Source organism: Pelobates fuscus, chromosome 12 (assembly GCF_036172605.1).
Source record: "Pelobates fuscus isolate aPelFus1 chromosome 12, aPelFus1.pri, whole genome shotgun sequence".
NCBI classification, from domain to species: Eukaryota; Metazoa; Chordata; class Amphibia; order Anura; family Pelobatidae; genus Pelobates; species Pelobates fuscus.
The window spans coordinates 75430676-75456445 of NC_086328.1; the positions used below are offsets into that span (position 1 = coordinate 75430676).

At 33.3% G+C, this 25770-nt stretch overlaps 35 non-coding genes across 35 annotated transcripts; all 35 read right to left on the bottom strand.

The window, feature by feature from the left end:
- Nucleotides 1–209: 209 nt before the first annotated feature.
- On the bottom strand, nt 210–282 carry TRNAV-UAC (transfer RNA valine (anticodon UAC)). The gene has a single exon. It is a non-coding gene; the product is annotated as a tRNA-Val (tRNA).
- A 278-nt stretch (nt 283–560) lies between these two features.
- Nucleotides 561–633, bottom strand: TRNAV-UAC (transfer RNA valine (anticodon UAC)). Its single transcript has one exon. It is a non-coding gene; the product is annotated as a tRNA-Val (tRNA).
- A 614-nt stretch (nt 634–1247) lies between these two features.
- On the bottom strand, nt 1248–1320 carry TRNAV-UAC (transfer RNA valine (anticodon UAC)). The gene has a single exon. It is a non-coding gene; the product is annotated as a tRNA-Val (tRNA).
- Nucleotides 1321–1597: 277 nt separating this feature from the next.
- On the bottom strand, nt 1598–1670 carry TRNAV-UAC (transfer RNA valine (anticodon UAC)). Its single transcript has one exon. It is a non-coding gene; the product is annotated as a tRNA-Val (tRNA).
- A 264-nt stretch (nt 1671–1934) lies between these two features.
- Nucleotides 1935–2007, bottom strand: TRNAV-UAC (transfer RNA valine (anticodon UAC)). Its single transcript has one exon. It is a non-coding gene; the product is annotated as a tRNA-Val (tRNA).
- Nucleotides 2008–2615: 608 nt separating this feature from the next.
- On the bottom strand, nt 2616–2688 carry TRNAV-UAC (transfer RNA valine (anticodon UAC)). The gene has a single exon. It is a non-coding gene; the product is annotated as a tRNA-Val (tRNA).
- Nucleotides 2689–3079: 391 nt separating this feature from the next.
- TRNAV-UAC (transfer RNA valine (anticodon UAC)) lies at nt 3080–3152 on the bottom strand. The gene has a single exon. It is a non-coding gene; the product is annotated as a tRNA-Val (tRNA).
- A 614-nt stretch (nt 3153–3766) lies between these two features.
- TRNAV-UAC (transfer RNA valine (anticodon UAC)) lies at nt 3767–3839 on the bottom strand. The gene has a single exon. It is a non-coding gene; the product is annotated as a tRNA-Val (tRNA).
- Nucleotides 3840–4250: 411 nt separating this feature from the next.
- Nucleotides 4251–4323, bottom strand: TRNAV-UAC (transfer RNA valine (anticodon UAC)). The gene has a single exon. It is a non-coding gene; the product is annotated as a tRNA-Val (tRNA).
- Nucleotides 4324–4737: 414 nt separating this feature from the next.
- On the bottom strand, nt 4738–4810 carry TRNAV-UAC (transfer RNA valine (anticodon UAC)). The gene has a single exon. It is a non-coding gene; the product is annotated as a tRNA-Val (tRNA).
- A 278-nt stretch (nt 4811–5088) lies between these two features.
- On the bottom strand, nt 5089–5161 carry TRNAV-UAC (transfer RNA valine (anticodon UAC)). The gene has a single exon. It is a non-coding gene; the product is annotated as a tRNA-Val (tRNA).
- A 1221-nt stretch (nt 5162–6382) lies between these two features.
- TRNAV-UAC (transfer RNA valine (anticodon UAC)) lies at nt 6383–6455 on the bottom strand. Its single transcript has one exon. It is a non-coding gene; the product is annotated as a tRNA-Val (tRNA).
- Nucleotides 6456–6733: 278 nt separating this feature from the next.
- TRNAV-UAC (transfer RNA valine (anticodon UAC)) lies at nt 6734–6806 on the bottom strand. The gene has a single exon. It is a non-coding gene; the product is annotated as a tRNA-Val (tRNA).
- A 2173-nt stretch (nt 6807–8979) lies between these two features.
- Nucleotides 8980–9052, bottom strand: TRNAV-UAC (transfer RNA valine (anticodon UAC)). Its single transcript has one exon. It is a non-coding gene; the product is annotated as a tRNA-Val (tRNA).
- Nucleotides 9053–9647: 595 nt separating this feature from the next.
- On the bottom strand, nt 9648–9720 carry TRNAV-UAC (transfer RNA valine (anticodon UAC)). Its single transcript has one exon. It is a non-coding gene; the product is annotated as a tRNA-Val (tRNA).
- A 614-nt stretch (nt 9721–10334) lies between these two features.
- On the bottom strand, nt 10335–10407 carry TRNAV-UAC (transfer RNA valine (anticodon UAC)). Its single transcript has one exon. It is a non-coding gene; the product is annotated as a tRNA-Val (tRNA).
- Nucleotides 10408–10684: 277 nt separating this feature from the next.
- TRNAV-UAC (transfer RNA valine (anticodon UAC)) lies at nt 10685–10757 on the bottom strand. Its single transcript has one exon. It is a non-coding gene; the product is annotated as a tRNA-Val (tRNA).
- Nucleotides 10758–11034: 277 nt separating this feature from the next.
- On the bottom strand, nt 11035–11107 carry TRNAV-UAC (transfer RNA valine (anticodon UAC)). Its single transcript has one exon. It is a non-coding gene; the product is annotated as a tRNA-Val (tRNA).
- A 277-nt stretch (nt 11108–11384) lies between these two features.
- On the bottom strand, nt 11385–11457 carry TRNAV-UAC (transfer RNA valine (anticodon UAC)). Its single transcript has one exon. It is a non-coding gene; the product is annotated as a tRNA-Val (tRNA).
- A 277-nt stretch (nt 11458–11734) lies between these two features.
- On the bottom strand, nt 11735–11807 carry TRNAV-UAC (transfer RNA valine (anticodon UAC)). Its single transcript has one exon. It is a non-coding gene; the product is annotated as a tRNA-Val (tRNA).
- A 277-nt stretch (nt 11808–12084) lies between these two features.
- TRNAV-UAC (transfer RNA valine (anticodon UAC)) lies at nt 12085–12157 on the bottom strand. The gene has a single exon. It is a non-coding gene; the product is annotated as a tRNA-Val (tRNA).
- Nucleotides 12158–12434: 277 nt separating this feature from the next.
- On the bottom strand, nt 12435–12507 carry TRNAV-UAC (transfer RNA valine (anticodon UAC)). Its single transcript has one exon. It is a non-coding gene; the product is annotated as a tRNA-Val (tRNA).
- A 284-nt stretch (nt 12508–12791) lies between these two features.
- TRNAV-UAC (transfer RNA valine (anticodon UAC)) lies at nt 12792–12864 on the bottom strand. Its single transcript has one exon. It is a non-coding gene; the product is annotated as a tRNA-Val (tRNA).
- A 614-nt stretch (nt 12865–13478) lies between these two features.
- Nucleotides 13479–13551, bottom strand: TRNAV-UAC (transfer RNA valine (anticodon UAC)). Its single transcript has one exon. It is a non-coding gene; the product is annotated as a tRNA-Val (tRNA).
- A 277-nt stretch (nt 13552–13828) lies between these two features.
- Nucleotides 13829–13901, bottom strand: TRNAV-UAC (transfer RNA valine (anticodon UAC)). The gene has a single exon. It is a non-coding gene; the product is annotated as a tRNA-Val (tRNA).
- Nucleotides 13902–14178: 277 nt separating this feature from the next.
- On the bottom strand, nt 14179–14251 carry TRNAV-UAC (transfer RNA valine (anticodon UAC)). Its single transcript has one exon. It is a non-coding gene; the product is annotated as a tRNA-Val (tRNA).
- Nucleotides 14252–15949: 1698 nt separating this feature from the next.
- On the bottom strand, nt 15950–16022 carry TRNAV-UAC (transfer RNA valine (anticodon UAC)). The gene has a single exon. It is a non-coding gene; the product is annotated as a tRNA-Val (tRNA).
- A 595-nt stretch (nt 16023–16617) lies between these two features.
- Nucleotides 16618–16690, bottom strand: TRNAV-UAC (transfer RNA valine (anticodon UAC)). The gene has a single exon. It is a non-coding gene; the product is annotated as a tRNA-Val (tRNA).
- A 614-nt stretch (nt 16691–17304) lies between these two features.
- On the bottom strand, nt 17305–17377 carry TRNAV-UAC (transfer RNA valine (anticodon UAC)). Its single transcript has one exon. It is a non-coding gene; the product is annotated as a tRNA-Val (tRNA).
- Nucleotides 17378–19074: 1697 nt separating this feature from the next.
- On the bottom strand, nt 19075–19147 carry TRNAV-UAC (transfer RNA valine (anticodon UAC)). Its single transcript has one exon. It is a non-coding gene; the product is annotated as a tRNA-Val (tRNA).
- Nucleotides 19148–19424: 277 nt separating this feature from the next.
- TRNAV-UAC (transfer RNA valine (anticodon UAC)) lies at nt 19425–19497 on the bottom strand. Its single transcript has one exon. It is a non-coding gene; the product is annotated as a tRNA-Val (tRNA).
- Nucleotides 19498–20828: 1331 nt separating this feature from the next.
- On the bottom strand, nt 20829–20901 carry TRNAV-UAC (transfer RNA valine (anticodon UAC)). The gene has a single exon. It is a non-coding gene; the product is annotated as a tRNA-Val (tRNA).
- Nucleotides 20902–21178: 277 nt separating this feature from the next.
- TRNAV-UAC (transfer RNA valine (anticodon UAC)) lies at nt 21179–21251 on the bottom strand. The gene has a single exon. It is a non-coding gene; the product is annotated as a tRNA-Val (tRNA).
- Nucleotides 21252–22062: 811 nt separating this feature from the next.
- On the bottom strand, nt 22063–22135 carry TRNAV-UAC (transfer RNA valine (anticodon UAC)). The gene has a single exon. It is a non-coding gene; the product is annotated as a tRNA-Val (tRNA).
- Nucleotides 22136–22752: 617 nt separating this feature from the next.
- Nucleotides 22753–22825, bottom strand: TRNAV-UAC (transfer RNA valine (anticodon UAC)). The gene has a single exon. It is a non-coding gene; the product is annotated as a tRNA-Val (tRNA).
- Nucleotides 22826–25770: the final 2945 nt, after the last annotated feature.

Genomic DNA, 25770 nt, shown 5'->3' on the forward strand with positions numbered 1-25770 from the left:
ACAACCCAAACTTGCAATTTTAATTACATATAGCAGAAATATAATGGGAATTCTCTAAAAAAAATTCTACAACTTGTTCTTTCCCATTTTAATGAATAATCTACACAGTATTTATCTAATCTCAATTTCAACCTACTCGTCAACTTTTCATCAAGAACTTTTGTAAATGAGAAGCACACTTTACTTACAAATTATTAAGAGAAAACCAATGGTTTCACTGGGGATCGAACCCAGGACCTTCTGCGTGTAAAACAGATGTGATAACCACTACACTATGAAACCTCACTCGATGTTTAATTTTGTGGCCTACCATCAGGAAAATAGACCTCAACATGGCCAACATTTGAATTAAAATGGTCAACATTTTAATTACATATATCATAAATATAATGGGAATTCTCTAAAAAATATTGTTTCTACAACTTGTTCTTTCCCATTTTAATGAATAATCTACACAGTATTTATCTAATCTCAATTTCAACCTACTCGTCAACTTTTCATCAAGAACCTTTGTAAATGAGAAGCACACTTTACTTACAAATTTTTAAAAGAAAACCCAATGGTTTCTCTGGGGATTCAACCCAGGTCCTTCTGCGTGTAAAGCAGACGTAATAACCACTACACTATGAAACCTCACTAGATGTTTAATTTTGTGGCATACCATCAGAAAAAAAAACCTCAACATGGCCAGTATTTATGCACAAACCTTTTGTCAAATAATGGTAATATCAGCATTTTAAAACACAATGCATTCTTTACACTTTTGCCTGGAGTTCATCAAATGTTACATGCAACTGTTATATAACTCTATGTATTTTAATGGATAGCGAGTGTGGATGGTCATTAATACATTTTTAGGAATAAGCACATCTGAAGAATCACTGTAAATCCACCTGAGGATTGTCAGTTTGAATACATGAGCTTGGAAATTCAAAGTCTCTTTCCTCTTTTTCAATTGTTATTTCAGGAAGCTTTGGATATATTGTATTATTGATTGTATTTTTTTAGCTCATTCGGTCATTCTTAAAAGTGGGAACTACAACCCAAACTTGCAATTTTAATTACATATAGCAGAAATATAATGGGAATTCTCTAAAAAAAATTCTACAACTTGTTCTTTCCCATTTTAATGAATAATCTACACAGTATTTATCTAATCTCAATTTCAACCTACTCGTCAACTTTTCATCAAGAACCTTTGTAAATGAGAAGCACACTTTACTTACAAATTTTTAAGAGAAAACCAATGGTTTCTTTGGGGATTCAACCCAGGACCTTCTGCGTGTAAAGCAGACGTGATAACCACTACACTATGAAACCTCACTAGATGTTTAATTTTTTGGCATACCATCAGAAAAATAGATCTCAACATGGCCAACATTTGAATAAAAATAGTCAACATTTTAATTACATATAGCAGAAATATAATGTGAATTCTCTAAAAAATATTGTTTCTACAACTTGTTCTTTCCCATTTTAATGAATAATCTACACAGTATTTATCTAATCTCAATTTCAACCTACTCGTCAACTTTTCATCAAGAACCTTTGTAAATGAGAAGCACACTTTACTTACAAATTTTTAAGATAAAACCACTGGTTTCACTGGGGATCGAACCCAGGACCTTCTGCATGTAAAGCAGACGTAATAACCACTACACTATGAAACCTCACTAGATGTTTAATTTTGTGGCCTACCATCAGAAAAATAGACCTCAACATGGCCAACATTTGAATTAAAATGGTCAACATTTTAATTACATATAGCAGAAATATAATGGGAATTCTCTAAAAAATATTGTTTCTACAACTTGTTCTTTCCCATTTTAATGAATAATCTACACAGTATTTATCTAATCTCAATTTCAACCTACTCGTCAACTTTTCATCAAGAACCTTTGTAAATGAAAAGCAAATTTTTAAAAGTATACCAATGGTTCCACTGGGGATCGAACCCAGGACCTTCTGCGTGTAAAGCAGACGTGATAACCACTACACTATGAAACCTCACTAGATGTTTAATTTTGTGGCATACCATCAGAAAAATAGACCTCAACATGGCCAGTATTTATGCACGAACCTTTTGTCAAATACTGGTTATATCAGCATTTTAAAAAACAATGCGTTCTTTACACTTTTACCTTGATTTCAGCAAATGTTACATGCAACTTTTATATAACTCTATGTATTTTAATGGATAGCGAGTGTGGATGGTCATTAATACATTTTTAGGAATAAGCACATCTGAAAAATAACTGTAAATCCACCTGAGCATTGTCAGTTTGAATACATGAGCTTGGAAATTCAAAGTCTCTTACCTCTTTTTCAATTGTTATTTCAGGAAGCTTTGGATATATTGTATTATTGATTGTATTTTTTAGCTCATTCATGGCCAACATTTTAATTAAAATGGTCAACATTTTAATTACATATAGCAGAAATATAATGGGAATTCTCTAAAAAATATTGTTTCTACAACTTGTTCTTTTCCATTTTAATAAATAATCTACACAGTATTTATCTAATCTCAATTTCAACCTACTCGTCAACTTTTCATCAAGAACCTTTGTAAATGAGAAGCACACTTTACTTACAAATTTTTAAAAGAAAACCAATGGTTTCACTGGGGATCGAACCCAGGACCTTCTGCGTGTAAAGCAGACGTGATAACCACTACACTATGAAACCTCACTAGATGTTTAATTTTGTGGCATACCATCAGAAAAATAGACCTCAACATGGCCAGTCAAATACTGGTTATATCAGCATTTTAAAAAAACAATGCATTCTTTACACTTTTGCCTGGAGTTCATCAAATGTTACATGCAACTGTTATATAACTCTATGTATTTTTTTAGCTCATTCGGTCATTCTTAAAAGTGGGAACCACAACCCAAACTTGCAATTTTAATTACATATAGCAGAAATATAATGGGAATTCTCTAAAAAAAAATGTCTACAACTTGTTCAACTTGTTCTATTTATCTAATCGCAATTTCAACCTACTCGTCAACTTTTCATCAAGAACCTTTGTAAATGAGAAGCACACTTTACTTACAAATTTTTAAAAGAAAACCAATGGTTTCACTGGGGATCGAACCCAGGACCTTCTGCGTGTAAAGCAGACGTGATAACCACTACACTATGAAACCTCACTAGATGTTCAATTTTGTGGCATACCATCAGAAATATAGACCTCAACATGGCCAGTATTTATGCACGAACCTTTTGTCAAATACTGGTTATATCAGCATTTTAAAAAACAATGCATTCTTTACACTTTTGCCTGGAGTTCAGCAAATGTTATATGCAACTTTTATATAACTCTATGTATTTTAATGGATAGCGAGTGTGGATGGTCATTAATACATTTTTAGGAATAAGCACATCTGAAGAATCACTGTAAATCCACCTGAGCCTTGTCAGTTTAAATACATGAGCTTGGAAATTCAAAGTCTCTTTCCTATTTTTCAATTGCTATTTCAGGAAGCTTTGGATATATTTTATTATTGATTGTATTTTTTTAGCTCATTCGGTCATTCTTAAAAGTGGGAACTACAACCCAAACTTGCAATTTTAATTACATATAGCAGAAATATAATGGGAATTCTCTAAAAAAAATTCTACAACTTGTTCTTTCCCATTTTAATGAATAATCTACACAGTATTTATCTAATCTCAATTTCAACCTACTCGTCAACTTTTCATCAAGAAACTTTGTAAATGAGAAGCACACTTTACTTACAAATTTTTAAAAGAAAACCAATGGTTTCACTGGGGATCGAACCCAGGACCTTCTGCGTGTAAAGCAGACGTGATAACCACTACACTATGAAACCTCACTAAATGTTTAATTTTGTGGCATACCATCAGAAAAATAGATCTCAACATGGCCAACATTTGAATACAGTTTGAATACATGAACTTGGAAATTCAAAGTCTCTTTCCTCTTTTTCAATTGTTATTTCAGGAAGCTTTGGATATATTTTATTATTGATTGTATTTTTTTAGCTCATTCGGTCATTCTTAAAAGTGGGAACCACAACCCAAACTTGTAATTTTAATTACATATAGCAGAAATATAATGGGAATTCTCTAAAAAAAATTCTACAACTTGTTCTTTCCCATTTTAATGAATAATCTACACAGTATTTATCTAATCTCAATTTCAACCTACTCGTCAACTTTTCATCAAGAACTTTTGTAAATGAGAACCACACTTTCCTTACAAATTTTTAAGAGAAAACCAATGGTTTCACTGGGGATCGAACCGAGGACCTTCTGCGTGTAAAGCAGACGTGATAACCACTACACTATGAAACCTCACTAGATGTTTAATTTTGTGGCATACCATCAGAAAAATAGACCTCAACATGGCCAACATTTGAATACAGTTTGAATACATGAACTTGGAAATTCAAAGTCTCTTTCCTCTTTTTCAATTGTTATTTCAGGAAGCTTTGGATATATTTATTATCGATTGTATTTTTTTAGCTCATTCGGTCATTATTAAAAGTGGGAACCACAACCCAAACTTGCAATTTAAATTACATATAGCAGAAATATAATGGGAATTCTCTAAAAAATATTGTTTCTACAACTTGTTCTTTCCCATTTTAATGAATAATCTACACAGTATTTATCTAATCTCAATTTCAACCTACTCGTCAACTTTTCATCAAGAACTTTTGTAAATGAGAAGCACACTTTACTTACAAATTATTAAGAGAAAACCAATGGTTTCACTGGGGATCGAACCCAGGACCTTCTGCGTGTAAAACAGATGTGATAACCACTACACTATGAAACCTCACTAGATGTTTAATTTTGTGGCCTACCATCAGAAAAATAGACCTCAACATGGCCAACATTTGAATTAAAATGGTCAACATTTTAATTACATATAGCAGAAATATAATGGGAATTCTCTAAAAAAATATTGTTTCTACAACTTGTTCTTTCCCATTTTAATGAATAATCTACACAGTATTTATCTAATCTCAATTTCAACCTACTCGTCAACTTTTCATCAAGAACCTTTGTAAATGAGAAGCACACTTTACTTACAAATTTTTAAAAGAAAACCAATGGTTTCACTGGGGATTGAACCCAGGACCTTCTGCGTGTAAAGCAGACGTGATAACCACTACACTATGAAACCTCACTAGATGTTTAATTTTGTAGCATACCATCAGAAAAATAGACCTCAACATGGCCAACATTTGAATTAAAATGGTCAACATTTTAATTACATATACCAGAAATATAATGGGAATTCTCTAAAAAATATTGTTTCTACAACTTGTTCTTTCCCATTTTAATGAATAATCTACACAGTATTTATCTAATCTCAATTTCAACCTACTCGTCAACTTTTCATCAAGAACCTTTGTAAATGAGAAGCACACTTTACTTACAAATTTTTAAAAGAAAACCAATGGTTTCACTGGGTTTCACTGTTATATAACTCTATGTATTTTAATGGATAGCGAGTGTGTATGGTCATTAATACATTTTTAGGAATAAGCACATCTGAAGAATCACTGTAAATCCACCTGAGCATTGTCAGTTTGAATACATGAACTTGGAAATTCAAAGTCTCTTTCCTCTTTTTCAATTGTTATTTCAGGAAGCTTTGGATATATTTATTATTGATTGTATTTTTTTAGCTCATTCGGTCATTATTAAAAGTGGGAACCACAACCCAAACTTGCAATTTTAATTACATATAGCAGAAATATAATGGGAATTCTCTAAAAAATATTGTTTCTACAACTTGTTCTTTCCCATTTTAATGAATAATCTACACAGTATTTATCTAATCTCAATTTCAACCTACTCGTCAACTTTTCATCAAGAACCTTTGTAAATGAGAAGCACACTTTACTTACAAATTTTTAAAAGAAAACCAATGGTTTCACTGGGTTTCACTGTTATATAACTCTATGTATTTTAATGGATAGCGAGTGTGTATGGTCATTAATACATTTTTAGGAATAAGCACATCTGAAGAATCACTGTAAATCCACCTGAGCATTGTCAGTTTGAATACATGAACTTGGAAATTCAAAGTCTCTTTCCTCTTTTTCAATTGTTATTTCAGGAAGCTTTGGATATATTTATTATTGATTGTATTTTTTTAGCTCATTCGGTCATTATTAAAAGTGGGAACCACAACCCAAACTTGCAATTTTAATTACATATAGCAGAAATATAATGGGAATTCTCTAAAAAAAATTCTACAACTTGTTCTTTCCCATTTTAATGAATAATCTACACAGTATTTATCTAATCTCAATTTCAACCTACTCGTCAACTTTTCATCAAGAACTTTTGTAAATGAGAAGCACACTTTACTTACAAATTATTAAGAGAAAACCAATGGTTTCACTGGGGATCGAACCCAGGACCTTCTGCGTGTAAAACAGATGTGATAACCACTACACTATGAAACCTCACTAGATGTTTAATTTTGTGGCCTACCATCAGAAAAATAGACCTCAACATGGCCAACATTTGAATTAAAATGGTCAACATTTTAATTACATATAGCAGAAATATAATGGGAATTCTCTAAAAAAATATTGTTTCTACAACTTGTTCTTTCCCATTTTAATGAATAATCTACACAGTATTTATCTAATCTCAATTTCAACCTACTCGTCAACTTTTCATCAAGAACCTTTGTAAATGAGAAGCACACTTTACTTACAAATTTTTAAAAGAAAACCAATGGTTTCACTGGGGATTGAACCCAGGACCTTCTGCGTGTAAAGCAGACGTGATAACCACTACACTATGAAACCTAACTAGATGTTTAATTTTGTAGCATACCATCAGAAAAATAGACCTCAATATGGCCAACATTTGAATTAAAATGGTCAACATTTTAATTACATATACCAGAAATATAATGGGAATTCTCTAAAAAATATTGTTTCTACAACTTGTTCTTTCCCATTTTAATGAATAATCTACACAGTATTTATCTAATCTCAATTTCAACCTACTCGTCAACTTTTCATCAAGAACCTTTGTAAATGAGAAGCACACTTTACTTACAAATTTTTAAAAGAAAACCAATGGTTTCACTGGGTTTCACTGTTATATAACTCTATGTATTTTAATGGATAGCGAGTGTGTATGGTCATTAATACATTTTTAGGAATAAGCACATCTGAAGAATCACTGTAAATCCACCTGAGCATTGTCAGTTTGAATACATGAACTTGGAAATTCAAAGTCTCTTTCCTCTTTTTCAATTGTTATTTCAGGAAGCTTTGGATATATTTATTATTGATTGTATTTTTTTAGCTCATTCGGTCATTATTAAAAGTGGGAACCACAACCCAAACTTGCAATTTTAATTACATATAGCAGAAATATAATGGGAATTCTCTAAAAAATATTGTTTCTACAACTTGTTCTTTCCCATTTTAATGAATAATCTACACAGTATTTATCTAATCTCAATTTCAACCTACTCGTCAACTTTTCATCAAGAACCTTTGTAAATGAGAAGCACACTTTACTTACAAATTTTTAAAAGAAAACCAATGGTTTCACTGGGTTTCACTGTTATATAACTCTATGTATTTTAATGGATAGCGAGTGTGTATGGTCATTAATACATTTTTAGGAATAAGCACATCTGAAGAATCACTGTAAATCCACCTGAGCATTGTCAGTTTGAATACATGAACTTGGAAATTCAAAGTCTCTTTCCTCTTTTTCAATTGTTATTTCAGGAAGCTTTGGATATATTTATTATTGATTGTATTTTTTTAGCTCATTCGGTCATTATTAAAAGTGGGAACCACAACCCAAACTTGCAATTTTAATTACATATAGCAGAAATATAATGGGAATTCTCTAAAAAATATTGTTTCTACAACTTGTTCTTTCCCATTTTAATGAATAATCTACACAGTATTTATCTAATCTCAATTTCAACCTACTCGTCAACTTTTCATCAAGAACCTTTGTAAATGAGAAGCACACTTTACTTACAATTTTTTAAGAGAAAACCAATGGTTTCACTGGGTTTCACTGTTATATAACTCTATGTATTTTAATGGATAGCGAGTGTGTATGGTCATTAATACATTTTTAGGAATAAGCACATCTGAAGAATCACTGTAAATCCACCTGAGCATTGTCAGTTTGAATACATGAACTTGGAAATTCAAAGTCTCTTTCCTCTTTTTCAATTGTTATTTCAGGAAGCTTTGGATATATTTATTATTGATTGTATTTTTTTAGCTCATTCGGTCATTATTAAAAGTGGGAACCACAACCCAAACTTGCAATTTTAATTACATATAGCAGAAATATAATGGGAATTCTCTAAAAAATATTGTTTCTACAACTTGTTCTTTCCCATTTTAATGAATAATCTACACAGTATTTATCTAATCTCAATTTCAACCTACTCGTCAACTTTTCATCAAGAACCTTTGTAAATGAGAAGCACACTTTACTTACAATTTTTTAAGAGAAAACCAATGGTTTCACTGGGTTTCACTGTTATATAACTCTATGTATTTTAATGGATAGCGAGTGTGTATGGTCATTAATACATTTTTAGGAATAAGCACATCTGAAGAATCACTGTAAATCCACCTGAGCATTGTCAGTTTGAATACATGAACTTGGAAATTCAAAGTCTCTTTCCTCTTTTTCAATTGTTATTTCAGGAAGCTTTGGATATATTTATTATTGATTGTATTTTTTTAGCTCATTCGGTCATTATTAAAAGTGGGAACCACAACCCAAACTTGCAATTTTAATTACATATAGCAGAAATATAATGGGAATTCTCTAAAAAATATTGTTTCTACAACTTGTTCTTTCCCATTTTAATGAATAATCTACACAGTATTTATCTAATCTCAATTTCAACCTACTCGTCAACTTTTCATCAAGAACCTTTGTAAATGAGAAGCACATTTTACTTACAAATTTTTAAAAGAATACCAATGGTTTCACTGGGGATCGAACCCACGACCTTCTGCGTGTAAAGCACACGTGATAACCACTACACTATGAAACCTCACTAGATGTTCAATTTTGTGGCATACCATCAGAAATATAGACCTCAACATGGCCAGTATTTATGCACGAACCTTTTGTCAAATACTGGTTATATCAGCATTTTAAAAAACAATGCATTCTTTACACTTTTGCCTGGAGTTCAGCAAATGTTACATGCAACTTTTATATAACTCTATGTATTTTAATGGATAGCGAGTGTGGATGGTCATTAATACATTTTTAGGAATAAGCACATCTGAAGAATCACTGTAAATCCACCTGAGCATTGTCAGTTTGAATACATGAGCTTGGAAATTCAAAGTCTCTTTCCTCTTTTTCAATTGTTATTTCAGGAATCTTTGGATATATTTATTATTGATTGTATTTTTTTAGCTCATTCGGTCATTCTTAAAAGTGGGAACCACAACCCAAACTTGCAATTTTAATTACATATAGCAGAAATATAATGGGAATTCTCTAAAAAAAAATGTCTACAACTTGTTCAACTTGTTCTATTTATCTAATCGCAATTTCAACCTACTCGTCAACTTTTCATCAAGAACCTTTGTAAATGAGAAGCACACTTTACTTACAAATTTTTAAAAGAAAACCAATGGTTTCACTGGGGATCGAACCCAAGACCTTCTGCGTGTAAAGCAGACGTGATAACCACTACACTATGAAACCTCACTAGATGTTCAATTTTGTGGCATACCATCAGAAATATAGACCTCAACATGGCCAGTATTTATGCACGAACCTTTTGTCAAATACTGGTTATATCAGCATTTTAAAAAACAATGCATTCTTTACACTTTTGCCTGGAGTTCAGCAAATGTTATATGCAACTTTTATATAACTCTATGTATTTTAATGGATAGCGAGTGTGGATGGTCATTAATACATTTTTAGGAATAAGCACATCTGAAGAATCACTGTAAATCCACCTGAGCCTTGTCAGTTTAAATACATGAGCTTGGAAATTCAAAGTCTCTTTCCTATTTTTCAATTGCTATTTCAGGAAGCTTTGGATATATTTTATTATTGATTGTATTTTTTTAGCTCATTCGGTCATTCTTAAAAGTGGGAACTACAACCCAAACTTGCAATTTTAATTACATATAGCAGAAATATAATGGGAATTCTCTAAAAAAAATTCTACAACTTGTTCTTTCCCATTTTAATGAATAATCTACACAGTATTTATCTAATCTCAATTTCAACCTACTCGTCAACTTTTCATCAAGAACCTTTGTAAATGAGAAGCACACTTTACTTACAAATTTTTAAAAGAAAACCAACGGTTTCACTGGGGATCGAACCCAGGACCTTCTGCGTGTAAAGCAGACGTGATAACCACTACACTATGAAACCTCACTAGATGTTTAATTTTGTGGCCTACCATCAGAAAAATAGACCTCAACATGGCCAACATTTGAATTAAAATGGTCAACATTTTAATTACATATAGCAGAAATATAATGGGAATTCTCTAAAAAATATTGTTTCTACAACTTGTTCTTTCCCATTTTAATGAATAATCTACACAGTATTTATCTAATCTCAATTTCAACCTACTCGTCAACTTTTCATCAAGAACCTTTGTAAATGAGAAGCACACTTTACTAACAAATTTTTAAAAGAAAACCAATGGTTTCACTGGGGATCGAACCCAGGACCTTCTGCGAGTAAAGCAGACGTGATAACAACTACACTATGAAACCTCACTAGATGTTTAATTTTGTGGCATACCATCAGAAAAATAGACCTCAACATGGCCAACATTTGAATTAAAATGGTCAACATTTTAATTACATATAGCAGAAATATAATGGGAATTCTCTAAAAAATATTGTTTCTACAACTTGTTCTTTCCCATTTTAATGAATAATCTACACAGTATTTATCTAATCTCAATTTCAACCTACTCGTCAACATTTCATCAAGAACCTTTGTAAATGAGAAGCACACTTTACTTACAAATTTTTAAGAGAAAACCAATGGTTTCACTGGGGATCGAACCCAGGACCTTCTGCGTGTAAAACAGACGTGATAACTACTACACTATGAAACCTCACTAGATGTTTAATTTTGTGGCCTACCATCAGAAAAATAGACCTCAACATGGCCAACATTTGAATTAAAATGGTCAACATTTTAATTACATATACCAGAAATATAATGGGAATTCTCTAAAAAATATTGTTTCTACAACTTGTTCTTTCCCATTTTAATGAATAATCTACACAGTATTTATCTAATCTCAATTTCAACCTACTCGTCAACATTTCATCAAGAACCTTTGTAAATGAGAAGCACACTTTACTTACAAATTTTTAAGAGAAAACCAATGGTTTCACTGGGGATCGAACCCAGGACCTTCTGCGTGTAAAACAGACGTGATAACCACTACACTATGAAACCTCACTAGATGTTTAATTTTGTGGCCTACCATCAGAAAAATAGACCTCAACATGGCCAACATTTGAATTAAAATGGTCAACATTTTAATTACATATAGCAGAAATATAATGGGAATTCTCTAAAAAATATTGTTTCTACAACTTGTTCTTTCCCATTTTAATGAATAATCTACACAGTATTTATCTAATCTCAATTTCAACCTACTCGTCAACTTTTCATCAAGAACCTTTGTAAATGAGAAGCACACTTTACTTACAAATTTTTAAAAGAAAACCAATGGTTTCACTGGGGATTGAACCCAGGACCTTCTGCGTGTAAAGCAGACGTGATAACCACTACACTATGAAACCTCACTAGATGTTTAATTTTGTAGCATACCATCAGAAAAATAGACCTCAACATGGCCAACATTTGAATTAAAATGGTCAACATTTTAATTACATATACCAGAAATATAATGGGAATTCTCTAAAAAATATTGTTTCTACAACTTGTTCTTTCCCATTTTAATGAATAATCTACACAGTATTTATCTAATCTCAATTTCAACCTACTCGTCAACTTTTCATCAAGAACCTTTGTAAATGAGAAGCACACTTTACTTACAAATTTTTAAAAGAAAACCAATGGTTTCACTGGGGATCGAACCCAGGATCTTCTGCGTGTAAAGCAGACGTGATAACCACTACACTATGAAACCTCACTAGATGTTCAATTTTGTGGCATACCATCAGAAATATAGACCTCAACATGGCCAACATTTGAATTAAAATGGTCAACATTTTAATTACATATAGCAGAAATATAATGGGAATTCTCTAAAAAATATTGTTTCTACAACTTGTTCTTTCCCATTTTAAGGAATAATCTACACAGTATTTATCTAATCTCAATTTCAACCTACTCGTCAACTTTTCATCAAGAACCTTTGTAAATGAGAAGCACACTTTACTTACAAATTTTTAAAAGAAAACCAATGGTTTCACTGGGGATCGAACCCAGGACCTTCAGCGTGTAAAGCAGATATGATAACCACTACACTATGAAACCTAGATGTTTAATTTTGTGGCATACCATCAGAAAAATAGACCTCAACATGGCCAGTATTTATGCATGAACCTTTTTAAAATGGTCAACATTTTAATTACATATAGCAGAAATATAATGGGAATTCTCTAAAAAATATTGTTTCTACAACTTGTTCTTTCCCATTTTAATGAATAATCTACACAGTATTTATCTAATCTCAATTTCAACCTACTCGTCAACTTTTCATCAAGAACCTTTGTAAATGAGAAGCACACTTTACTTACAAATTTTTAAAAGAAAACCAATGGTTTCACTGGGGATCGAACCCAGGACCTACTGCGTGTAAAGCAGACGTGATAACCACTACACTATGAAACCTCACTAGATGTTCAATTTTGTGGCATACCATCAGAAATATAGACCTCAACATGGCCAGTATTTATGCACGAACCTTTTGTCAAATACTGGTTATATCAGCATTTTAAAAAACAATGCATTCTTTACACTTTTGCCTGGAGTTCAGCAAATGTTACATGCAACTTTTATATAACTCTATGTATTTTAATGGATAGCGAGTGTGGATGGTCATTAATACATTTTTAGGAATAAGCACATCTGAAGAATCACTGTAAATCCACCTGAGCCTTGTCAGTTTAAATACATGAGCTTGGAAATTCAAAGTCTCTTTCCTATTTTTCAATTGCTATTTCAGGAAGCTTTGGATATATTTTATTATTGATTGTATTTTTTTAGCTCATTCGGTCATTCTTAAAAGTGGGAACTACAACCCAAACTTGCAATTTTAATTACATATAGCAGAAATATAATGGGAATTCTCTAAAAAAAATTCTACAACTTGTTCTTTCCAATTTTAATGAATAATCTACACAGTATTTATCTAATCTCAATTTCAACCTACTCGTCAACTTTTCATCAAGAACCTTTGTAAATGAGAAGCACACTTTACTTACAAATTTTTAAAAGAAAACCAATGGTTTCACTGGGGATCGAACCCAGGACCTACTGCGTGTAAAGCAGACGTGATAACCACTACACTATGAAACCTCACTAGATGTTTAATTTTGTGGCCTACCATCAGAAAAATAGACCTCAACATGGCCAACATTTGAATTAAAATGGTCAACATTTTAATTACATATAGCAGAAATATAATGGGAATTCTCTAAAAAATATTGTTTCTACAACTTGTTCTTTCCCATTTTAATGAATAATCTACACAGTATTTATCTAATCTCAATTTCAACCTACTCGTCAACTTTTCATCAAGAACCTTTGTAAATGAGAAGCACACTTTACTTACAAATTTTTAAAAGAAAACCAATGGTTTCACTGGGGATTGAACCCAGGACCTTCTGCGTGTAAAGCAGACGTGATAACCACTACACTATGAAACCTCACTAGATGTTTAATTTTGTAGCATACCATCAGAAAAATAGACCTCAACATGGCCAACATTTGAATTAAAATGGTCAACATTTTAATTACATATACCAGAAATATAATGGGAATTCTCTAAAAAATATTGTTTCTACAACTTGTTCTTTCCCATTTTAATGAATAATCTACACAGTATTTATCTAATCTCAATTTCAACCTACTCGTCAACTTTTCATCAAGAACCTTTGTAAATGAGAAGCACACTTTACTTACAAATTTTTAAAAGAAAACCAATGGTTTCACTGGGGATCGAACCCAGGATCTTCTGCGTGTAAAGCAGACGTGATAACCACTACACTATGAAACCTCACTAGATGTTCAATTTTGTGGCATACCATCAGAAATATAGACCTCAACATGGCCAACATTTGAATTAAAATGGTCAACATTTTAATTACATATAGCAGAAATATAATGGGAATTCTCTAAAAAATATTGTTTCTACAACTTGTTCTTTCCCATTTTAATGAATAATCTACACAGTATTTATCTAATCTCAATTTCAACCTACTCGTCAACTTTTCATCAAGAACCTTTGTAAATGAGAAGCACACTTTACTTACAAATTTTTAAAAGAAAACCAATGGTTTCACTGGGTTTCACTGTTATATAACTCTATGTATTTTAATGGATAGCGAGTGTGTATGGTCATTAATACATTTTTAGGAATAAGCACATCTGAAGAATCACTGTAAATCCACCTGAGCATTGTCAGTTTGAATACATGAACTTGGAAATTCAAAGTCTCTTTCCTCTTTTTCAATTGTTATTTCAGGAAGCTTTGGATATATTTATTATTGATTGTATTTTTTTAGCTCATTCGGTCATTATTAAAAGTGGGAACCACAACCCAAACTTGCAATTTTAATTACATATAGCAGAAATATAATGGGAATTCTCTAAAAAATATTGTTTCTACAACTTGTTCTTTCCCATTTTAATGAATAATCTACACAGTATTTATCTAATCTCAATTTCAACCTACTCGTCAACTTTTCATCAAGAACCTTTGTAAATGAGAAGCACACTTTACTTACAATTTTTTAAGAGAAAACCAATGGTTTCACTGGGTTTCACTGTTATATAACTCTATGTATTTTAATGGATAGCGAGTGTGTATGGTCATTAATACATTTTTAGGAATAAGCACATCTGAAGAATCACTGTAAATCCACCTGAGCATTGTCAGTTTGAATACATGAACTTGGAAATTCAAAGTCTCTTTCCTCTTTTTCAATTGTTATTTCAGGAAGCTTTGGATATATTTATTATTGATTGTATTTTTTTAGCTCATTCGGTCATTATTAAAAGTGGGAACCACAACCCAAACTTGCAATTTTAATTACATATAGCAGAAATATAATGGGAATTCTCTAAAAAATATTGTTTCTACAACTTGTTCTTTCCCATTTTAATGAATAATCTACACCGTATTTATCTAATCTCATTTCAACCTACTCGTCAACTTTTCATCAAGAACCTTTGTAAATGAGAAGCACACTTTACTTACAATTTTTTAAGAGAAAACCAATGGTTTCACTGGGTTTCACTGTTATATAACTCTATGTATTTTAATGGATAGCGAGTGTGTATGGTCATTAATACATTTTTAGGAATAAGCACATCTGAAGAATCACTGTAAATCCACCTGAGCATTGTCAGTTTGAATACATGAACTTGGAAATTCAAAGTCTCTTTCCTCTTTTTCAATTGTTATTTCAGGAAGCTTTGGATATATTTATTATTGATTGTATTTTTTTAGCTCATTCGGTCATTATTAAAAGTGGGAACCACAACCCAAACTTGCAATTTTAATTACATATAGCAGAAATATAATGGGAATTCTCTAAAAAATATTGTTTCTACAACTTGTTCTTTCCCATTTTAATGAATAATCTACACAGTATTTATCTAATCTCAATTTCAACCTACTCGTCAACTTTTCATCAAGAACCTTTGTAAATGAGAAGCACATTTTACTTACAAATTTTTAAAAGAATACCAATGGTTTCACTGGGGATCGAACCCACGACCTTCTGCGTGTAAAGCACACGTGATAACCACTACACTATGAAACCTCACTAGATGTTCAATTTTGTGGCATACCATCAGAAATATAGACCTCAACATGGCCAGTATTTATGCACGAACCTTTTGTCAAATACTGGTTATATCAGCATTTTAAAAAACAATGCATTCTTTACACTTTTGCCTGGAGTTCAGCAAATGTTACATGCAACTTTTATATAACTCTATGTATTTTAATGGATAGCGAGTGTGGATGGTCATTAATACATTTTTAGGAATAAGCACATCTGAAGAATCACTGTAAATCCACCTGAGCATTGTCAGTTTGAATACATGAGCTTGGAAATTCAAAGTCTCTTTCCTCTTTTTCAATTGTTATTTCAGGAAGCTTTGGATATATTTATTATTGATTGTATTTTTTTAGCTCATTCGGTCATTCTTAAAAGTGGGAACCACAACCCAAACTTGCAATTTTAATTACATATAGCAGAAATATAATGGGAATTCTCTAAAAAAAAATGTCTACAACTTGTTCAACTTGTTCTATTTATCTAATCGCAATTTCAACCTACTCGTCAACTTTTCATCAAGAACCTTTGTAAATGAGAAGCACACTTTACTTACAAATTTTTAAAAGAAAACCAATGGTTTCACTGGGGATCGAACCCAAGACCTTCTGCGTGTAAAGCAGACGTGATAACCACTACACTATGAAACCTCACTAGATGTTCAATTTTGTGGCATACCATCAGAAATATAGACCTCAACATGGCCAGTATTTATGCACGAACCTTTTGTCAAATACTGGTTATATCAGCATTTTAAAAAACAATGCATTCTTTACACTTTTGCCTGGAGTTCAGCAAATGTTATATGCAACTTTTATATAACTCTATGTATTTTAATGGATAGCGAGTGTGGATGGTCATTAATACATTTTTAGGAATAAGCACATCTGAAGAATCACTGTAAATCCACCTGAGCCTTGTCAGTTTAAATACATGAGCTTGGAAATTCAAAGTCTCTTTCCTATTTTTCAATTGCTATTTCAGGAAGCTTTGGATATATTTTATTATTGATTGTATTTTTTTAGCTCATTCGGTCATTCTTAAAAGTGGGAACTACAACCCAAACTTGCAATTTTAATTACATATAGCAGAAATATAATGGGAATTCTCTAAAAAAAATTCTACAACTTGTTCTTTCCCATTTTAATGAATAATCTACACAGTATTTATCTAATCTCAATTTCAACCTACTCGTCAACTTTTCATCAAGAACCTTTGTAAATGAGAAGCACACTTTACTTACAAATTTTTAAAAGAAAACCAACGGTTTCACTGGGGATCGAACCCAGGACCTTCTGCGTGTAAAGCAGACGTGATAACCACTACACTATGAAACCTCACTAGATGTTTAATTTTGTGGCCTACCATCAGAAAAATAGACCTCAACATGGCCAACATTTGAATTAAAATGGTCAACATTTTAATTACATATAGCAGAAATATAATGGGAATTCTCTAAAAAATATTGTTTCTACACCTTGTTCTTTCCCATTTTAATGAATAATCTACACAGTATTTATCTAATCTCAATTTCAACCTACTCGTCAACTTTTCATCAAGAACCTTTGTAAATGAGAAGCACACTTTACTTACATTTTTTTAAGAGAAAACCAATGGTTTCACTGGGTTTCACTGTTATATAACTCTATGTATTTTAATGGATAGCGAGTGTGTATGGTCATTAATACATTTTTAGGAATAAGCACATCTGAAGAATCACTGTAAATCCACCTGAGCATTGTCAGTTTGAATACATGAACTTGGAAATTCAAAGTCTCTTTCCTCTTTTTCAATTGTTATTTCAGGAAGCTTTGGATATATTTATTATTGATTGTATTTTTTTAGCTCATTCGGTCATTATTAAAAGTGGGAACCACAACCCAAACTTGCAATTTTAATTACATATAGCAGAAATATAATGGGAATTCTCTAAAAAATATTGTTTCTACAACTTGTTCTTTCCCATTTTAATGAATAATCTACACAGTATTTATCTAATCTCAATTTCAACCTACTCGTCAACTTTTCATCAAGAACCTTTGTAAATGAGAAGCTTACTTTACTTACAATTTTTTAAGAGAAAACCAATGGTTTCACTGGGTTTCACTGTTATATAACTATGTATTTTAATGGATAGCGAGTGTGTATGGTCATTAATACATTTTTAGGAATAAGCACATCTGAAGAATCACTGTAAATCCACCTGAGCATTGTCAGTTTGAATACATGAACTTGGAAATTCAAAGTCTCTTTCCTCTTTTTCAATTGTTATTTCAGGAAGCTTTGGATATATTTATTATTGATTGTATTTTTTTAGCTCATTCGGTCATTATTAAAAGTGGGAACCACAACCCAAACTTGCAATTTTAATTACATATAGCAGAAATATAATGGGAATTCTCTAAAAAATATTGTTTCTACAACTTGTTCTTTCCCATTTTAATGAATAATCTACACAGTATTTATCTAATCTCAATTTCAACCTTCTCGTCAACTTTTCATCAAGAACCTTTGTAAATGAGAAGCACACTTTACTTACAATTTTTTAAGAGAAAACCAATGGTTTCACTGGGTTTCACTGTTATATAACTCTATGTATTTTAATGGATAGCGAGTGTGTATGGTCATTAATACATTTTTAGGAATAAGCACATCTGAAGAATCACTGTAAATCCACCTGAGCATTGTCAGTTTGAATACATGAACTTGGAAATTCAAAGTCTCTTTCCTCTTTTTCAATTGTTATTTCAGGAAGCTTTGGATATATTTATTATTGATTGTATTTTTTTAGCTCATTCGGTCATTATTAAAAGTGGGAACCACAACCCAAACTTGCAATTTTAATTACATATAGCAGAAATATAATGGGAATTCTCTAAAAAATATTGTTTCTACAACTTGTTCTTTCCCATTTTAATGAATGATCTACACAGTATTTATCTAATCTCAATTTCAACCTACTCGTCAACTTTTCATCAAGAACCTTTGTAAATGAGAAGCACACTTTACTTACAAATTTTTAAAAGAAAACCAATGGTTTCACTGGGGATTGAACCCAGGACCTTCTGCGTGTAAAGCAGACGTGATAACCACTACACTATGAAACCTCCCTAGATGTTTAATTTTGTAGCATGCCATCAGAAAAATAGACCTCAACATGGCCAACATTTGAATTAAAATGGTCAACATTTTAATTACATATACCAGAAATATAATGGGAATTCTCTAAAAAATATTGTTTCTACAACTTGTTCTTTCCCATTTTAATGAATAATCTACACAGTATTTATCTAATCTCAATTTCAACCTACTCGTCAACTTTTCATCAAGAACCTTTGTAAATGAGAAGCACACTTTACTTACAAATTTTTAAAAGAAAACCAATGGTTTCACTGGGGATTGAACCCAGGACCTTCTGCGTGTAAAGCAGACGTGATAACCACTACACTATGAAACCTCACTAGATGTTTAATTTTGTAGCATACCATCAGAAAAATAGACCTCAACATGGCCAACATTATAATTAAAATGGTCAACATTTTAATTACATATACACACTGACACAGAGCAGAATAGAGACTGTTCCCCCTACATAGGGTCACTTGGCAGATATGGATTGACACCTATCCTAATGATTCCTGATACACACTGACACAGTGCAGAATAGGGACTGTTCCTCCTACATAGGGTCACTTGGCAGATATGGATTGACACCTGTCCTAATGATCCCTGATACACACTGACACAGAGCAGAATAGGGACTGTTCCTCCTACATAGGGTCACATGGCAGATATGGATTGACACCTTTCCTAATGATCCCTGATACACACTGACACAGAGCAGAATAGAGACTGTTCCTCCTACATAGGGTCACTTGGCAGATATGGATTGACACCTGTCCTAATGATCCCTGATACACACTGACACAGAGCAGAATAGAGACTGTTCCCCCTACATAGGGTCACTTGGCAGATATGGATTGACACCTGTCCTCAAAGCCTCTGATACACACTGACACAGAGCAGAATAGGGACTGTTCCCCCTACATAGGGTCACTTGGCAGATATGGATTGACACCTATCCTAATGATCCTTGATACACACTGACACAGAGCAGAATAGAGACTGTTCCCCCTACATAGGGTCACTTGGCAGATATGGATTGACACCTATCCTAATGATCCCTGATAAACACTGACACAGAGCAGAATAATAGAAAAATAGACCTCAACATGGCCAGTATTTATGCACGAACCTTTTGTCAAATACTGGTTATATCAGCATTTTAAAAAAACAATGCATTCTTTACACTTTTGCCTGGAGTTCAGCAAATGTTACATGCAACTTTTATATAACTCTATGTATTTTAATGGATAGCGAGTGTGGATGGTCATTAATACATTTTTAGGAATAAGCACATCTGAAGAATCACTGTAAATCCACCTGAGCATTGTCAGTTTGAATACATGAGCTTGGAAATTCAAAGTCTCTTTCCTCTTTTTCAATTGTTATTTCAGGAAGCTTTGGATATATTTTATTATTGATTGTATTTTTTTAGCTCATTCGGTCATTCTTAAAAGTGGGAACTACAACCCAAACTTGCAATTTTAATTACATATAGCAGAAATATAATGGGAATTCTCTAAAAAAACTTGTTCTTTCCCATTTTAATGAATAATATACACAGTATTTATCTAATCTCAATTTCAACCTACTCGTCAACTTTTCATCAAGAACCTTTGTAAATGAGAAGCACATTTTACTTACAAATTTTTAAAAGAAAACCAATGGTTTCACTGGGGATCGAACCCAGGACCTTCTGCGTGTAAAGCAGACAAGATAACCACTACACTATGAAACCTCACTAGATGTTTAATTTTGTGGCATACCATCAGAAAAATAGACCTCAACATGGCCAACATTTGAATTAAAATGGTCAACATTTTAATTACATATAGCAGAAATATAATGGGAATTCTCTAAAAAATATTGTTTCTACAACTTGTTCTTTCCCATTTTAATGAATAATCTACACAGTATTTATCTAATCTCAATTTCAACCTACTCGTCAACTTTTCATCAAGAACCTTTGTAAATGAAAAGCACACTTTACTTACAAATTTTTAAAAGAAAACCAATGGTTTCACTGGGGATCGAACCCAGGACCTTCTGCGTGTAAAGCAGACGTGATAACCACTACACTATGAAACCTCACTAGATGTTTAATTTTGTGGCATACCATCAGAAAAATAGACCTCAACATGGCCAGTATTTATGCACGAACCTTTTGTCAAATACTGGTTATATCAGCATTTTAAAAAACAATGCGTTCTTTACACTTTTACCTGGAGTTCATCAAATGTTACATGCAACTGTTATATAACTCTATGTATTTTAATGGATAGCGAGTGTGTATGGTCATTAATACATTTTTAACCATACCATCAGAAAAATAACCTCAACATGGCCAGTATTTATGCACGAACCTTTTGTCAAATACTGGTTATATCAGCATTTTAAAAAACAATGCATTCTTTACACTTTTGCCTGAGGGTCATCAAATGTTACATGCAACTGTTATATAACTCTATGTATTTTAATGGATAGCGAGTGTGTATGGTCATTAATACATTTTTAGGAATAAGCACATCTGAAGAATAACTGTAAATCCACCTGAGCATGGTCAGTTTGAATACATGAGCTTGGAAATTCAAAGTCTCTTTCCTCTTTTCAATTGTTATTTCAGGAAGCTTTGGATATATTTATTATTGATTGTATTTTTTTAGCTCATTCGGTCATTCTTAAAAGTGGGAACCACAACCCAAACTTGCAATTTTAATTACATATAGCAGAAATATAATGGGAATTCTCTAAAAAAAGTTTTTTCAACAACTTGTTCTTTCCCATTTTAATGAATAATCTACACAGTATTTATATAATCTCAATTTCAACCTACTCGTCAACTTTTCATCAAGAACCTTTGTAAATAAGAAGCAGTTACAAATTTTTAAAGGAAAACCAATGGTTTCACTGGGGATCGAACCCAGGACCTTCTGCGTGTAAAGCAGACGTGATAACCACTACACTATGAATCCTCACTAGACGTTGAATTTTGTGGCATACCATCAGAAAAATAGACCTCAACATGGCCAGTATTTATGCACGAACCTTTTGTCAAATACTGGTTATATCAGCATTTTAAAAAACAATGCGTTCTTTACACTTTTACCTGGAGTTCAGCAAATGTTACATGCAACTTTTATATAACTCTATGTATTTTAATGGATAGCGAGTGTGGATGGTCATTAATACATTTTTAGGAATAAGCACATCTGAAGAATCACTGTAAATCCACCTGAGCATTGTCAGTTTGAATACATGAGCTTGGAAATTCAAACTCTTTCCTCTTTTTCGATTGTTATTTCAGGAAGCTTTGGATATATTTTATTATTGATTGTATTTTTTTTAGCTCATTCGGTCATTCTTAAAAGTGGGAACTACAACCCAAACTTGCAATTTTAATTACATATAGCAGAAATATAATGGGAATTCTCTAAAAAAACTTGTTTCTACAACTTGTTCTTTCCCATTTTAATGAATAATCTACACAGTATTTATCTAATCTCAATTTCAACCTACTCGTCAACTTTTCATCAAGAACCTTTGTAAATGAGAAGCACATTTTACTTACAAATTTTTAAAAGAAAACCAATGGTTTCACTGGGGATCGAACCCAGGACCTTCTGCTTGTAAAGCAGACGTGATAACCACTACACTATGAAACCTCACTAGATGTTTAATTTTGTGGCATACCATCAGAAAAATAGACCTCAACATGGCCAGTATTTATGCACGAACCTTTTGTCAAATACTGGTTATATCAGCATTTTAAAAAACAATGCATTCTTTACACTTTTGCCTGAGGTTCATCAAATGTTACATGCAACTGTTATATAACTCTATGTATTTTAATGGATAGCGAGTGTGTATGGTCATTAATACATTTTTAACCGTACCATCAGAAAAATAGACCTCAACATGGCCAGTATTTATGCACGAACCTTTTGTCAAATACTGGTTATTTCAGCATTTTAAAAAACAATGCATTCTTTACACTTTTGCCTGAGGGTCATCAAATGTTAGATGTAGTGATGTACCGAACTGTCCACCGGCGAACAGGTCCCGGCGAAATTAGCGTTTTCGCGTTCGCCGCGGCGGGCGGACACATGCGCAGTTCGATCCGCCCCCTATTCGTCATCATTGGGCAAACTTTGACCCTGTGCATCTCGGTCAGCAGACACATTCCAGCCAATCAGCAGCACTCCCTCCCTTCCACACCCTCCAACCTCCCTCCCAGCATCCATTTTCGATTCATTCGGAAGATGCATGCTTAGTGAGAGGAGGGAAAGTTTAGCTGCTGCTGATTAGATAGGGAAATTGATAGCTAGGCTAGGGTATTCAGTGTCCACTACAATCCTGAAGGACTCATCTGATCTCTGCTGTAAGGACAGCACCCCAAAAAGCCCTTTTTAGGGCTATAACATCAGGCTGCTTTTTTTTTTTCCTGTGTAATGTAATTGCAGGTGCCTGCCTGCCAGCTTCTGTGTGAGGTTCACATTGGATACTGTGCCTACTTGCCCAGTGCCACCACTCATATCTGTTTTAACAATAGGTTAAGCTTTACATTTAAAATAAATATTTCTTTTTCTCTGTAATAGAAGAGCAGTTGCCTGCCTGCCAGCTTCTGTGTGAGGTTCACATTGGATACTGTGCCCACTTGCCCAGTGCCACCACTCATATCTGTTTTAACAATTGGTTAAGCTTTACATTTAAAATAAATAATTTTTTTTCACTGTAATAGAAGAGCAGTTGCCTGCCTGCCAGCTTCTGTGTCAGGTTGGATGCCTTGCCCATTTGCACAGTCAGTGCCACCACTCATATCTGTTTTAACAATTGGTTAAGCTTTAGATTTTAAAGAAATCATTTTTTTTCACTGTAATAGAAGAGCAGTTGCCTGCCTGCCAGCTTCTGTGTGAGGTTCACATTGGATACTGTGCCCACTTGCCCAGTGCCACCACTCATATCTGTTTTAACAATTGGTTAAGCTTTAGATTTTAAAGAAATCATTTTTTTTCACTGTAATAGAAGAGCAGTTGCCTGCCTGCCAGCTTCTGTGTGAGGTTCACATTGGATACTGTGCCCACTTGCCCAGTGCCACCACTCATACCTGTTTTAACAATAGCTTAAGCTTTAGATTTTAAAGAAATCATTTTTTTCACTGTAATAGAAGATCAGTTAGTTGTCTGCAAGCATCTGGGTGTCAGGCCTACTTCAGCGTGTGCTCTGCAGACCTGTGCCAGCGTGCTTTGACAGTTGCCAATCATATCTGGTGTCTCTTTAGCGTGCTTTTACAAAGAAAAATGGTTTCCAGTGTAAGCTAATAGCAGACAGTCAGTGTCCTTCAAGCGGCTCTGTCAGGCCTTCCTTCAGCGTGTGCCCTGCACAACCCTGCCAGCGTACTTTGACAGTTGCCACTCATATCTGGTGTCTCTATAGCGTGCTTTTACAACCAAAATTTTGTTTCCACTGTAATAGAAGAGCAGTTGCCTGCCTGCCAGCTTCTGTGTGAGGTTCACATTGGATACTGTGCCCACTTGCCCAGTGCCACCACTCATATCTGTTTTAACAATTGGTTAAGCTTTAGATTTAAAATAAATAATTTTTTTTCACTGTAATAGAAGAGCAGTTGCCTGCCTGCCAGCTTCTGTGTCAGGTTGGATGCCTTGCCCATTTGCACAGTCAGTGCCACCACTCATATCTGTTTTAACAATTGGTTAAGCTTTAGATTTTAAATAAATACATTTTTTCACTGTAATAGAAGAGCAGTTGCCTGCCTGCCAGCTTCTGTGTGAGGTTCACATTGGATACTGTGCCCACTTGCCCAGTGCCACCACTCATATCTGTTTTAACAATTGGTTAAGCTTTACATTTAAAATAAATAAAAATTTTTCACTGTAATAGAAGAGCAGTTGCCTGCCTGCCAGCTTCTGTGTGAGGTTCACATTGGATACTGTGCCTACTTGCCCAGTGCCACCACTCATATCTGTTTTAACAATTGGTTAAGCTTTAGCTTTAAAATAAATAATTTTTTTTCACTGTAATAGAAGAGCAGTTGCCTGCCTGCCAGCTTCTGTGTCAGGTTGGATGCCTTGCCCATTTGCACAGTCAGTGCCACCACTCATATCTGTTTTAACAATAGCATAAGCTTTAGATTTTAAAGAAATCATTTTTTTTCACTGTAATAGAAGATCAGTTAGTTGTCTGCAAGCATCTGGGTGTCAGGCCTACTTCAGCGTGTGCTCTGCAGACCTGTGCCAGCGTGCTTTGACAGTTGCCAATCATATCTGGTGTCTCTTTAGCGTGCTTTTACAAAGAAAAAAGGTTTCCAGTGTAAGCTAATAGCAGACAGTCAGTGTCCTTCAAGCGGCTCTGTCAGGCCTTCCTTCAGCGTGTGCCCTGCACAACCCTGCCAGCGTACTTTGACAGTTGCCACTCATATCTGGTGTCTCTATAAACAACCAAAATTTTGTTTCCACTGTAATAGAAGAGCAGTTGCCTGCCTGCCAGCTTCTGTGTGAGGTTCACATTGGATACTGTGCCTACTTGCCCGGTGCCACCACTCATATCTGTTTTAACAATTGGTTAAGCTTTACATTTAAAATAAATATTT